Below are 13,077 nucleotides of genomic sequence, written 5' to 3' on the forward strand. Positions count from 1 at the left end.
TTAAAAAAAAACTAAGTCGAAATTTTTTTTTTTTTTTTATTAAAAAGAAAACGACGTGTTTAAAGGCCCGCCGGCCTACCAATCCCTACGGCCGCAGGTGTTACTGCTGCCGCAGGCAGCAGTACCACCTGCCGCGGCAGCGTGGCTGTGGGGCGTGGGAAGTGGTGGCCCCGCCCCACTTCAAACTTTTTAATATAATTTTTTTATATATATATATTTTTTTGTATATATTTTTTTTTTTTACCAATTTTTTTTTTTTAAAAGACAAATTAAGTTTTATTTTAATTAGTTTTAGTTTTAATTATATTAAAACAATTCCCTCCAAAGGGAATATATATATATATATATATATATATATATATATATATATATATATATATATATATATATATATTTAAAAACTTTCAATTTTACACTCAAACCCTTACCTAATCAAATCTCAATTTCTAAATCAGGAAAAACAAGGGCTCTAATAATTCATCCAGTCTTCATGGATACAGAAATTATTGACGAACAATTAATAAATTCATAATATTGAACAGTTAAAACTTTCATCACAGAGAATTCAGATCTACAAACCCCAGACACGAAGAAGACAGGAAGGGATAATTGCATATTTAATGGATAACCAAAACACAAGACCTTACCTAATCCTGATGCTATTATGCAATCTCCAGGAACTGTATGCGAATTCGCTCCTATCAATAACCTTCCCCTCGAAGACTTTCTTCGTATCAGCCTTCTGAAATTTGCTTCCAAAAATTGTCTCTCCAAAATTTCCTGTCCAAATTCGTCTATCCCAAAAATGAACCCCCAAAGTTGTGATAAGCAATTTCTCCTCAATTCGGGGCACTAATTGTGCGTTTACCCGAGAAGACTCTTTGCACAACTCAGTTAACTCCAAATTAACTTTTATTATCTTTTCTTATTCTTTTGCATTCAACTTTCATGCACATTAAGTTGAATTATTAAATAACTTTATTTAAAATTTCACTTGACTTCAATTCTTAATTAATTTATTACTTTAAATCTTACGTGCACTTTTAAGAAATTAAAATAACATTATTAATTTTTATAATTTAATCTTTTAATTTAATTCTTATATTTAACTCATGTTTAGATCATGCGATCTAGAATTCTTAATAAATTAATATCTTTTAACTTTTTATTTATTTATTTTAGAATTTAATTGATAACATATTTAATTAATTTAAATAACAATAGTATTTAGCATTTATTTAAAAATGAACTCCAAATATATTATTATTAAATTAAATAAATATTATCCTGTTCTAAATATATCTTGAACTTTAATTTCCAACTTTAATTCTTTTATTTATTTAATTAATTAATTAATTAAATATAAAGATATCATAATAATTCCTTATTAAATTAAATCATTAATTAGTCTTTTTAATTAGACTTAATTTATAGAAAAATACACCAAGGACTCATAAAGCAACATACGAAAACCCATCATAGAAAAATACATACTAAATCAAACAAAAGGGTTATAATCACAAAATTACATCATTTGATGCATTCGGAGGGTACTCAACTCAGATACTTGTCCTAATTATTAATTAGGACAATTGGCTAAAGGGTTTAGGGTTTGGACTTAAGAGCTTTATCTCCCCTCTCTTACCATTGAGACAGTGCGATAGGGTACGCTCATCCTGACAATTCAGGGAAGTCGATACCCAGTACCTGCAACCTGCATAAAATCTACGCATGTACAAACACAATATTCTAAGCTAAACAGACAATGGCAGGAAGTGGTGCATCGTGTAGATCCCGACTAGCATGTGACTACGACTCCCTTCCTTAACCATATCAGAAACACCATACATAAATAAAACAACACGCACACCATACACATGCAGTATGGGGTAAGTATCTATGAGAAGCACATGGAATAATAAACCATCTAACTAATCATCATCGATAACTGAAACCATTGAATAATCATCATACATGCATGAAATATAGAGTACCAAGTAATCTCATCATATAATAAACTGAGTGTAAACATCATCTGATAATCTCTAAAATAATAATACTTAATCATCAAACATAAATTGGCCTAAAAGAGTTTGGCAATCATATCATAAATGTAGCTTGAAAATGTAAACTAGGGGCAGGCACTACAGAAGAGAATTCAAGTTTGTCAAAAGTTGTTATCTTCTTATAGTATTTATTACTCCTCTACTTGGATGTTCAACAATTACCAAATTCTTGAAATTCAAAAGGCTATCAGACATTTTCTCTGGTCTAATGGCAAGGGCAATAGAAAACCTCATTCTTTTAAATGTGATTGGTGTCATAATGATAAGATCCTGGGTGGTCTAGGGTTAAAAGATCTCAAATTACAAGGTATAGTTATTTCTGCCAAGTGGATCTTTTAGTCTTTGGAGGGTGATAGTCCTTAGAAAGTGTTGATTAGACTCAACATTGAAAGATGTTTCCCCAAGGAGGCTAGATCTTGGAAGAACCTCCCATTTTGTGACCTTATTGTTGGTAAATTTTTGGTTATTGTTCAAGGTTCTGCCATTTTCAAATCTATTTGGTGTGCTTGGGACCATGTTCAAAGATTTATCACCAATAAGGATTTTTATAATGATAATCAACTCCATGGTGAGAGATCCATTTGGTGGAACTTGAGTATGAATAATAAACCCCTTGCCCTCTACCAGGGATGTTCTGCCAAGTCCTAGGCTAAATCTAGTATTACTCAATTTGCTGATATCTTTGAGCATGATATTCTCATTCCTTGGGATGATCTCAAGAATAAATTTAATTTACCTCAGTCTTAGAAGAAGACTTATAACTTAATTCTGCAAGCTTATAAAGACCTTCCCTCAATTTATCATGTGGACTCTTATAGGCACCTTAATTGTAAATGGCAAGATGGAACGGTCTTAGAAAACCTTAAAGCTAAGAACATATATAAGGTCATTGATCAAATGAGGATATTATTGTTCATTTGAACAAATCTGGTATTGTTCTTTTGATCATAAAGTTTGGAATAAATTGCTAGATTATATTTGGAAAAGTCCTATTGAACCAAAAATTCAATGGTTTAAATGGCTTATGTTAATTGATAAACTTCTAGTTAAAAGAGATAATCAACACTCTGATTTATGCAATATCTACAGGCTACCTAATAATGGTAGACATATTTTGTTTGATTTCCTTTTTGCTAAAGAAATATGGAATTCTTTTGGTATTTACTATCCTTTTAGTGTGAATATTATTGAAATTGTTATGGGTCAGATTAAAGGGCTTAGTAAGGATGCTAATTTTTTTTGGAATATGTTGTCTTCTAACATTCTTTGGTAGATCTAGAAATGTAGGAATGAAGAAAAATACCAAGGTAAGCTAAGGGTTCTTACTGAGTTTTATCATAAACTCATGTATTTTAAAATATTCTTGTAGGTTCAAACCACCATGATTATTGAAAACGATAAATTACAAAGATTTCTCAAGGATGGCCAAGCTAGGTTCTTCTATCATGAGCTTAAAGATGGGTACCAATGGAGGAGGACTCTTGATAATTTGTGGATGTTTGAGAACATGTGCCAGAAGCTAAACCAAGCTATTAAGAATAATCATAACACCAGACAAGAGGAGATTTTTATGTTGTCCCAGATCTAGGAGCAAAAGACTATCGTTTGGATGGAAGGCCCACTCGGTTTGACTATGTGGGTGGATGCCCACTCTGATACTCTACACTAGCCCTAATTCTTTCTTTGGGCTAGTGTTGTATATGATCTATTCTAGTTGTACTCCTGCCACTTTAGGGTTGGAGTGAGGCTATGCCTCTATTTTGACTCTCGGTGATTGTATATTTTTTTCGATCTCTCTATAGTTAATAGAAAAAAAACCACACTTTAAATAGTGTTTACACTAATTAATAAAGTGGAGGAAAATAAAATAAAAGAATATTTTAATTAAAAAGCTCTTTAAGTGTGCATGAAAGGATTAAACAATTAGAATATGAATATTTTTAATAAAGTTAGTGGCTTTTGAGATATTGGGAAAGAGAAACCTTCGTAATGATTATGGTTCTTTATTAGAGAGTTTGCAGTTCATTTGAGGGACACAAGTTTGGAATTGGATCAAAAGAATTATTGAAAGTTTCAAAGGGTTTAGATTTGCATGCGTTCACAGATTATCTCAGATTTTAGGTGTTGTTTTGAGGTAGGGTTTGAAAATGTATCATAGAATTTTATTGAAAGATCTATCTACTTTGTGTCTTCTTGGGTGCTTGCATAATGCTTATTAATTTATTGCATGAAATTTTGGATAAAGGATTGTTCTTGTAGATTTTGAATAGGAAAACTTATTGATCAAGAAAATTTGTCTGAGGAAACTTGTAGAAAAATGTACAAAATTATTATGATTGTATTCTTTTAAAACCTTTTCTAATATAGGGAAAATTCTATTATAAAAAATTGGAAGAAAACAACAAACGACACTGCTAGGGTTTCAACTTTAAATTTGTCATTATAACCATGTGATTGTCATGAATTTTCTAAATAAAGATAAATATTATTCTTACATCTAAAATAATTTAATTGCAAAATATATTGGGAAAATGAAAGATTAATTGAGAGGAAAGCATGTTGTAACTAAATTTATACATGCATGTGAAAATAAATATACTAAATATAGGGTATGTGTAGGATCATAGTGTACCAAAAAGTGGCGATCTGAAAAATCTGTAGTTCTGAAATATCTCAAACCATTTCAAAATATATTCCAACTTTTTTCTCACCCACCTTGATACTAAATGAAAACAATTAATATCTTTATAAGGTCTACTACATCCTTTGATACCAAATTTATATGGCCAACTTTAAAAACATCCTTAAAATGTGCTTTTCGCCTATTTTTATGTGATTTTTACTTCAAGCATGTAGTTGACAACTTTTTTTAAACCAAAATTTGATAAAATGAAAAGGGTTTCTTAAGAATGTTCTTATCTTTCTATAAATGTAAGGTTTGTCAAATTATGAGTTTAGTAAGTAATTATTACTTATTTTCTAATGGAGTTACGTATAAAGTGTTGATTGACACACTACTTGAAAAATAGCTATAACTTTCAAATGGTACAACATTTTTTAAATCCAAAAGATGCATCACATTCTATGTTTCTTCTACTATGAGGAAAAAAATAAAAAATTAAATTTTACAGAGTTTTGAGTTAGTTAAGGTGGTCAAACACAAGAGTTTTTTTATTCCAAAAATACTACAGTCAAAAATTAATTATTTAGAATAAAAATACCTAAAAATACGTGTCACATCTAGGCATGAGTCTAGTACTTATATCTAGAATATTATTAAAAAAATTATGATTTGATTTTGATTAAGGTGGTCAGACATAAGTCTACTTCTTATTTTGTTCTAAATTTTTTGTAATATTGCATTAAAATTTAAAATTTTGACCAATCAATTTTTATTTTTTTGAGATAAGTCCTAGTAGTTTGAAAACTAGATTCAATTTGCTAGAGATTCTCTTCTCTCAACTTTTTGATATAAAGTTAATAACAAGTAGAAAATTACACATCAAGTTGACATAACCTTGATTTTCTAATTTTTTTATTGCCACTTAAGAGCATAGTTTGGTTGACCATGATCTTGCACATACCCTATAGAAATTTGAGTATATTATGGGTGCATGATTTGAGAGATCAAGGGCATGTGAAAATACTAATTGCATGTTTATAAAAATATAATATAATTTTTGGTTTAAAAAAATAAAATAAAATAAATTAATGATTAATTATTAATTTCAAAAATTTAATAAAAATATTAATTTTTAAAAAAGTATTATTTATTTATTTTGAAAATTAAATAATTAAATTTTATTTATTTTCTTATAAGTAGATTTTTAATAACAATTACTTTTAGAACTCTTAGTGGGATATAACTTATTATATATTTATTAACACAAGTGGAAATACAAATTAATTAATATATAATTGTAATTTAGTTATATTTTAAGAGAAGTTATAGTGGAGTTCACCATATAATCATCTAGTTATGAATATTTAATATTATGAGAGAAATTGTAAATAACTTAATTATAATTACAATTTCAAATTTGAGTTATCTCTAGTAGCATTATGAGTTAAAAGAAAAGTAAATATTAATATTGGACTTAAATATAAGTCAAATTAATATTTTAGAAATGAAATTGATATTAATATCGAATCTAATAATATACATTTATGTTATTAATTAAATCACTTATGATTTAATATTATTTAAATTAATAACATGATAATATTGCATGATATTTTGAATGCACAAAGAGGTTTGACATTTAAATACATATTGATTTAAATAAGTATATTAGCATAACAATTTATATTAACATGTATATTCTTACTTTATTTCTAAACACATCCTTATGACCAAAAATAAACAATAGAAATTGATGGATTTAAATCATATGGCTAAAAATTATGTATTTTTTAATATTTTGTTTATAGTCCTATAATGTTTATTTTCATGTTGGTTTTCTTTGTGGGTTGTTAGCTAGCCAAGTTAGGATGTGCACCAGAGGCATTTTGAGATTTCTTTTACTATTATTAGACTAGATGTCATGATGTATTTTATGATTCAAATTGATATTTATTTAATGAGATCTTTTGATGAGCATTTATGAGAAGTTGAGTTTTGAAAACCAATGTTATTTTCAAGTTGCCTATTAGGGAACTGAATTTGATCAATATTATTATTTTTGGTATGGGATGCAACTTTGGTTTGTGAGATTTGGGAAGGTAGTCTAGGTGCATGTATATGAGAGTGGCTTACAATGGGGGTCGAGGCCCAAAGTGGCTTTTAGGGTAACTCATTATTAATTGTGTACCAAGTGATAAGATAGTAATTTAAAATATTTAGACAAACATTAAAAAGATAACTTAGAGATATTGCCTCGCTTATGCCTTGAGAGCTTGTATAGGCTAAGAATGGGAATGAGATCATGATACTTAGTGAGAGGTATGACTAGTTTTTCTCGTCTTCATGAGAAGGTATTCCGATTTTGCATGTGTCATGTTGGAGGTTCTAGGTCCAGAGCAACTGGTCCTGGATAACTCAACACTCGAGGGTCTAGGATATATTGAGCGACTAATCTAGGGTAACTCAATTAGTTTGACCATGAGATGAAACTCCCTAGTATGTAGCCAGAGTCTCTATCATGTTTTTTTTATAAAAATATTCACCTCTAATGGTGTGCTTGTTGGATATTACTTTTGATGGTGTATTTTATTTTGAGTTTCTACTTATTTATTGTGTGTCATTTATTGTTGATAGTTGAGTTTTATTGATGACTGTCAACTATTTATTGGTGGTGTATTTATTGTTGGATGTTCTTATTGTTGGTGATCTTCTTTTATTGACGATGATTGTTATCTATTGATTATTGTTCTTGGACATGTGGCCTTTGACTTAAGATGGATACCTTTCATTGAATTTATCTTGATTTGATATTGTATTATACTTGGTATTCATATGCTGACTTGCCATGTGGTGATGGTATTAGATTGAGTGTCTCTTTGATTTGGATAATCTTTCCTTCTTTGGTAGTTTATTACCCTTGAGGTCAATTTGGCTATCACAATCCTTGCCTAGGATCTTTTATGATTGATAAGTTGTTTGTAGATAATTCACTATCTTCCTTGCATGATAGGAGTGGAAGCATGACTAAGTGACCATGTGGTCAAGAGGTAGTGTCTTCTTACCATTTGGGTCCCCCTCATATTGATAGATGTTGGATGTTCATGGATGCAGTTGTACCATTATCATTCTTATTCTTATCTCAAAGAATTCTATTCAATTGATGTATGTACACTATCATGCATATTGTATTATGATGTGCTTGCATCTATTCTTGCATACCCTATGATATGTGTAGTGGATGTTATTCATTGGATGTATTTTCATTGTATCAATTGTACTAATGCATTTTCTTATGAGATAATGTATTTGTTATTTTCTTATGATTCATGAACATGTACTGAAGACTTAAACTAATTATTATAAACTTCTTAAACATGACTCAATGGGAAGGAACCCTTGAGGAATAGAAACCTATATTTAGTATAAAATTCTTGACCACTTTATTGATAGCATTTCTTGTAGGAATAGCCTCCACCCACTTTGTGAATTAATCATTTGCCACTAATATCCATGAGTAGCTAGTACTAGACTTGGTTGTTATTTCACCTATGAAATCCATTCCCCATTGCTAAAAGGGTGCTTGTACTTCTACTAATTTTAGAGGCAAATTCCCAAAAAAATTTAACTTCCCTGCAAATCTCTGGCATAGGTCATAATTCCTAACCAAAATTTATGCATCTTTGAATAGGCTAGGCCACCAAAAGCCTACTCTCATTATCTTTTGGGAAGTAGCCTTTTTCATGTAATGGCCCCCACATACTCTAGAATGCATATCATTTAGTACCCTCTCTGATTCATTTTAATCAATACATTTCAAGAGTATTCCCTCAAGATTTCTCCACCACAAACCTCCATTAATAATATACCTAATGGCATGGAGCTTAATAGTTCTCCTTTCATTATCTGTTAGGTGGGATGGGGCTTCCATGTGCTAAAGTACTATATTACATTTACATACCAATCACAATGATCCATGTCATAGGTGTTTGACTTAAGGTCTTCACTTACCAAATTTATTTGATTAGCATCTAGATTTTATCGAGTCATCAAATTTTCTAACCCTCAACCTCTTACTAACTTGGTGATCTAGATATCAATATTAAATTCCTAAATTCTATTTATTTATCTACACCTCTTGCTAGATACCTCTTGTTGAGAGAAAATATCTTTGACCACTGCACTAGGTACAAATTCAATGACAATAGCAACCACTGGGTAGCATCTAAAATCCTTCACTGCTTTGACTAAAGCATAAGACTACTTCTCATTTATTTCATATTTCATCTTAGTAGGCTGTAGGGATTTACTAAAGAATGCAATTAGTTTCTCATAGCCTTCTTCTTTTTTTGAAGCAAGACAACTACTATAGTATGGAAAGATGCAAAAGAAAAAATATGCATTGGTTTTGCATAATTCAATTTCCTAAGGACTGGTGCATTTTTTATAGTAGTTTTAATTTCTTGGAAGGAAATAGTAAGCTCACCTTCCCAACTAATAGTGTTTACTTAATTGAGCATCTTTGAGATTGGTCTCTTGATCTCAGCAAATTTAGTTACAAATCTCCTTAAGAAATTAACTTTTCCAAAGAAAGACTATATACCTTTAACATTCTCGAGCTTTGGCACCTTAACAATTTTTGCTACTCTTTTAGGTTCAATCTTCACTCCATCCTTGGACACTATATGACCCAAAAATTTCCCTTCTATCACTCCAAAAATGCACTTGTTCAGGTTTAAGGGAACACCATACTCCAAAACTTTGATAAAGATCTTTTCCAAATGCCTGCAATGGTGTTCAACCTTTTTTGAGTATTTTGTGAGATCATCTTGATAAGTAACCTTGAATTTATTAATATACTCCTTAAATGGAACATCCACATCTCTTTGAAAAGTTTCTCTTGCATTTATTAGGCCAAAGGGCATTGTTATATACATACAAGTCCCCCAAGAAGTAGTCAAAGCTATTTTAAATTGTTCCTTCTCATCTACAAGGACTTGGTTATTATTGAATACAATTGAATAATTATGTATTATCTTTGATGTTACACAAAATGTCATATCATCACTAGTTAGTGTATGCCAAGCTCACTCAAGCATTGAAGATGATTTTCTGTGTCTACCAAGCATTCCAAAGTTTGCCTAGTTTAGAAGACAATATCTACCAAGTTCACTTGGGTGTCAAAAGAAATTTTGTGAAAGTTGAGTGTTAACTGAGCTCACTCAAATACCAAAAGAACTTTGTGAATATGTAGTGTTGACTGAGTTCACTTGGTTAACATAGGAAAATCATTTTTGAGTTAGTGTCTATAGAGTAGGGTCTACTAACAAAGGATTTTCTCGTTTTGACATATTGAGTTCAATTGATTTATCTATTGGTTCTAGCCAACTAAGAAGATGAATATTAATTATTCTAAGTTATATTCAAGCCAACTTGACAATATGAAAGATATAAATATAAGGTCAAGTTGAGGATTAGAAAGTGTAGTGTAGTGGAACATAATTAAAGATTTGATAATGTCAACAAGAAATGAATTGGAAGGATAAGTAGAATATCCTTGTTGAGATGAAAAGATACATTCAATCAAGAAGGATCAAGTATACAAGCTAGAATTGAAATCTATAATCAACAATTTAGTTGCATTAGGAATCAGGTCATCTCATTGTTACTCTCTAACCATTATAGCAATGATCTAAATCTCTTAACAGAGTTGGCTTAATAGCTATTTGTAAATCCTCTAACAAGGTGACATTTCTATTGAAGTGTCTAAAGATCTCTAACAAGACCACTCCTAACAGGGTGATTAAATCCTCTAACAGGATCACACCTAATAGTGTGTTTTGTAACCTTTAATAGGGTTGGCTCCTAGCAGGGCTCACTTCAGAAGACTGAAAATCAGTAACTAGTTGCAATTGGTGGTTTTTCCTAAATTGGGTTTCCATGTTAAATCTTGGTGTCAAGTACATTCAAGATATTTATTTTATGTGTTTGCAACTAAGTTAAAGTAATATTAATCATAGATAATATCTTTAAAATTTTCATGTTATGTATTTACCGAGCTATTCAATGTTTACTAAGTTACAATATTTTTCTATGTGTTTACTAAGCATCAAAAGAGTTAAGTTTTCGCAGAGCTATTTTGTAATGACATCTAAGGGATCTAGGATTTATTTTAGTGGTAACCAATTCACCCCTCCCCTCTTGATTACTTCTCTTATATTTCCAACAATTGATATCAGAGTATTTGGTGCTTGCAGAGAAGGTTTAAGGACCAAAGCTAAAGATCAAGATGTCTTACAAAATAGAGATTCCCAAGTTGAACCGAGAAAACTTTGCAGCATCCCAAGGAATTATGAGGTTACATCTAGAAACTATTAGTGATTCTATTGTAAGTATCTTGAAATTGAATACAAGAATCCTACAAATACATTAGCAGTTGAAGATATTGTTGAAAAAAAAAATCATAGCATCATGATGATTGGCATTGCTCCTTCTCTTAATTATGTTGAATTTGATGAAGTCAAAAGTTGTACTATAGTTTATGATATGTGGATTAAATTAAAAGACATCTATGGAGGAGATGATAATGTAAGAATAGCTAAAGTTAAAACTCTTAGAAGATAGTTTGATCAGGTGAAGATGAGAGAAGATGAAAACATTGCAAAATATGTTGAGAGAATTTAAGCAAGTGTGAGTGTAATCAAAGCATCTAGAGGAGACATTGAGAACAAAACAATTGTGAACAAGGTACTTTGAACTCGTATTCCTATATATGCAATTAGAGTGTCTACTATTCAAGAAATGAGATGTGATCCAAATAGAAAAATATCTTTGGATTCTCTAGTTGGAAGATTGACAACTTTTGAGTCAGATAACTATGATAATTATGTTCCTAGTTCCAAAGGTATTGAGTCTTCATTTGAAGAAAAACTCTCACTCAATAAAAGGAGTAAGAAATCAAAGACTAATCAATTAGGAAGTGAAGAAGAAGAAGAAATTTATGACAATGATCTTAAAGTTGTTGAATCCCTACTTACAAGGAAATATTCTAAAGGAAGAGGAAAGTACAAAGGTAAGATACCTCTAGTCTATTTCTCTTGTGAAGAAGTTGGCCACATTGCTACAAGGTGCCCAAAAAGAGAAGACAAGGATGAAAAGAAAAGAAATAAGTACAAAATCAAGAAGGAATTCAAAACCTACAAGGACAAAGGTAAGAAATCATATTTTATAGCTAAATATTCTGATAACAGTGAAGATGAAATTGTATATATTGTTGTAAAAGATGAATCTGATGTTGAAGGAGATAAAATGTCACTTATCTCTCATATTAGAAAAAATGACACATATATTATTGATAGTGGCTACTCAAATCATATGATTGGAGACAGAACAAAGCTTGAGCACATGGAGTATTATGATGGTGATAGTGTGAGATTTGGAAACAATGAACCTTGTTACATAAAAGGAAAAGGGTGTATCTCATTAACCAATGAACTTATATGTGACAATGCTTATTGGGTTGAAGGACTAAAGCACAATCTAATGAGTGTGCTACAATTGAATAACATTGAATTTAAGGTAGAATTTATGAATGGGGAGGCCAAACTATTGGATGGAAAAGGAAATCTGGTTGGATCTGGCAAACAAACAAAAGGTAATTTATTCTATCTAGATCTCAGTGAAAGTTCATGTTTTATTTCTCAAGTAGAAGAAAGCTTGTTATGGCACAAAATATTATGCCATGCGAACTTTGATAACATGGTTAAAATAAGAAAAAATAGAAGAGTAAGAGGTATTCTTAGCTTGAGGAAGCCTGATATGGGTCTAAGAAAAGATTGTCAAATTGGTAAGATTTGAAAGACTAGTTTCAAAAGAAAGAACTATCATTTTGAAGAAGTCTTAGAGCTTGTGCATATAGACTTATGTGGACCTATTGGAATAGAAAGTTATAGTGGAGATAATTTTTTCATTCTTTTTGTTGATGAATATTCTAGAATGATGAATATAATGTATCTAAAAGAAAAATCTGAAGCTTTTCAAAAATTCAAGTGGTATCTAGCAAGAGTAGAAAAGGAAACTAGAAAAAGAAGCTAAATTTTTTAAGATTAGATAGAGCTGGCAAATTCATTTCTAATGAATTCAATGAATTTTGTAGTGAAGAAGGAATTAAGAGACAAGTATCAATCCTTGGTACTCCTCAACAGAATGGTATAGCTGAGAGAAGGAACAAATCCACCATGGATTGTGCAAGAACATTGATGATAGAAAAGAATGTTGCAATCAAATATTGGAAGGAAGCATTCAATACTGTAGTGCATACATTGAATAGAGTATAGTTGAAGAAAGATTCAAATCAAACTCCTTATGAACTATGGTATGGTTGCAAACCTA

The sequence above is a fragment of the Cupressus sempervirens genome, chromosome 4 (genome assembly GCF_028749045.1).
Source record: "Cupressus sempervirens isolate cs-2001-9-10 chromosome 4, ASM2874904v1, whole genome shotgun sequence".
In the NCBI taxonomy this organism is placed as follows: Eukaryota; Viridiplantae; Streptophyta; class Pinopsida; order Cupressales; family Cupressaceae; genus Cupressus; species Cupressus sempervirens.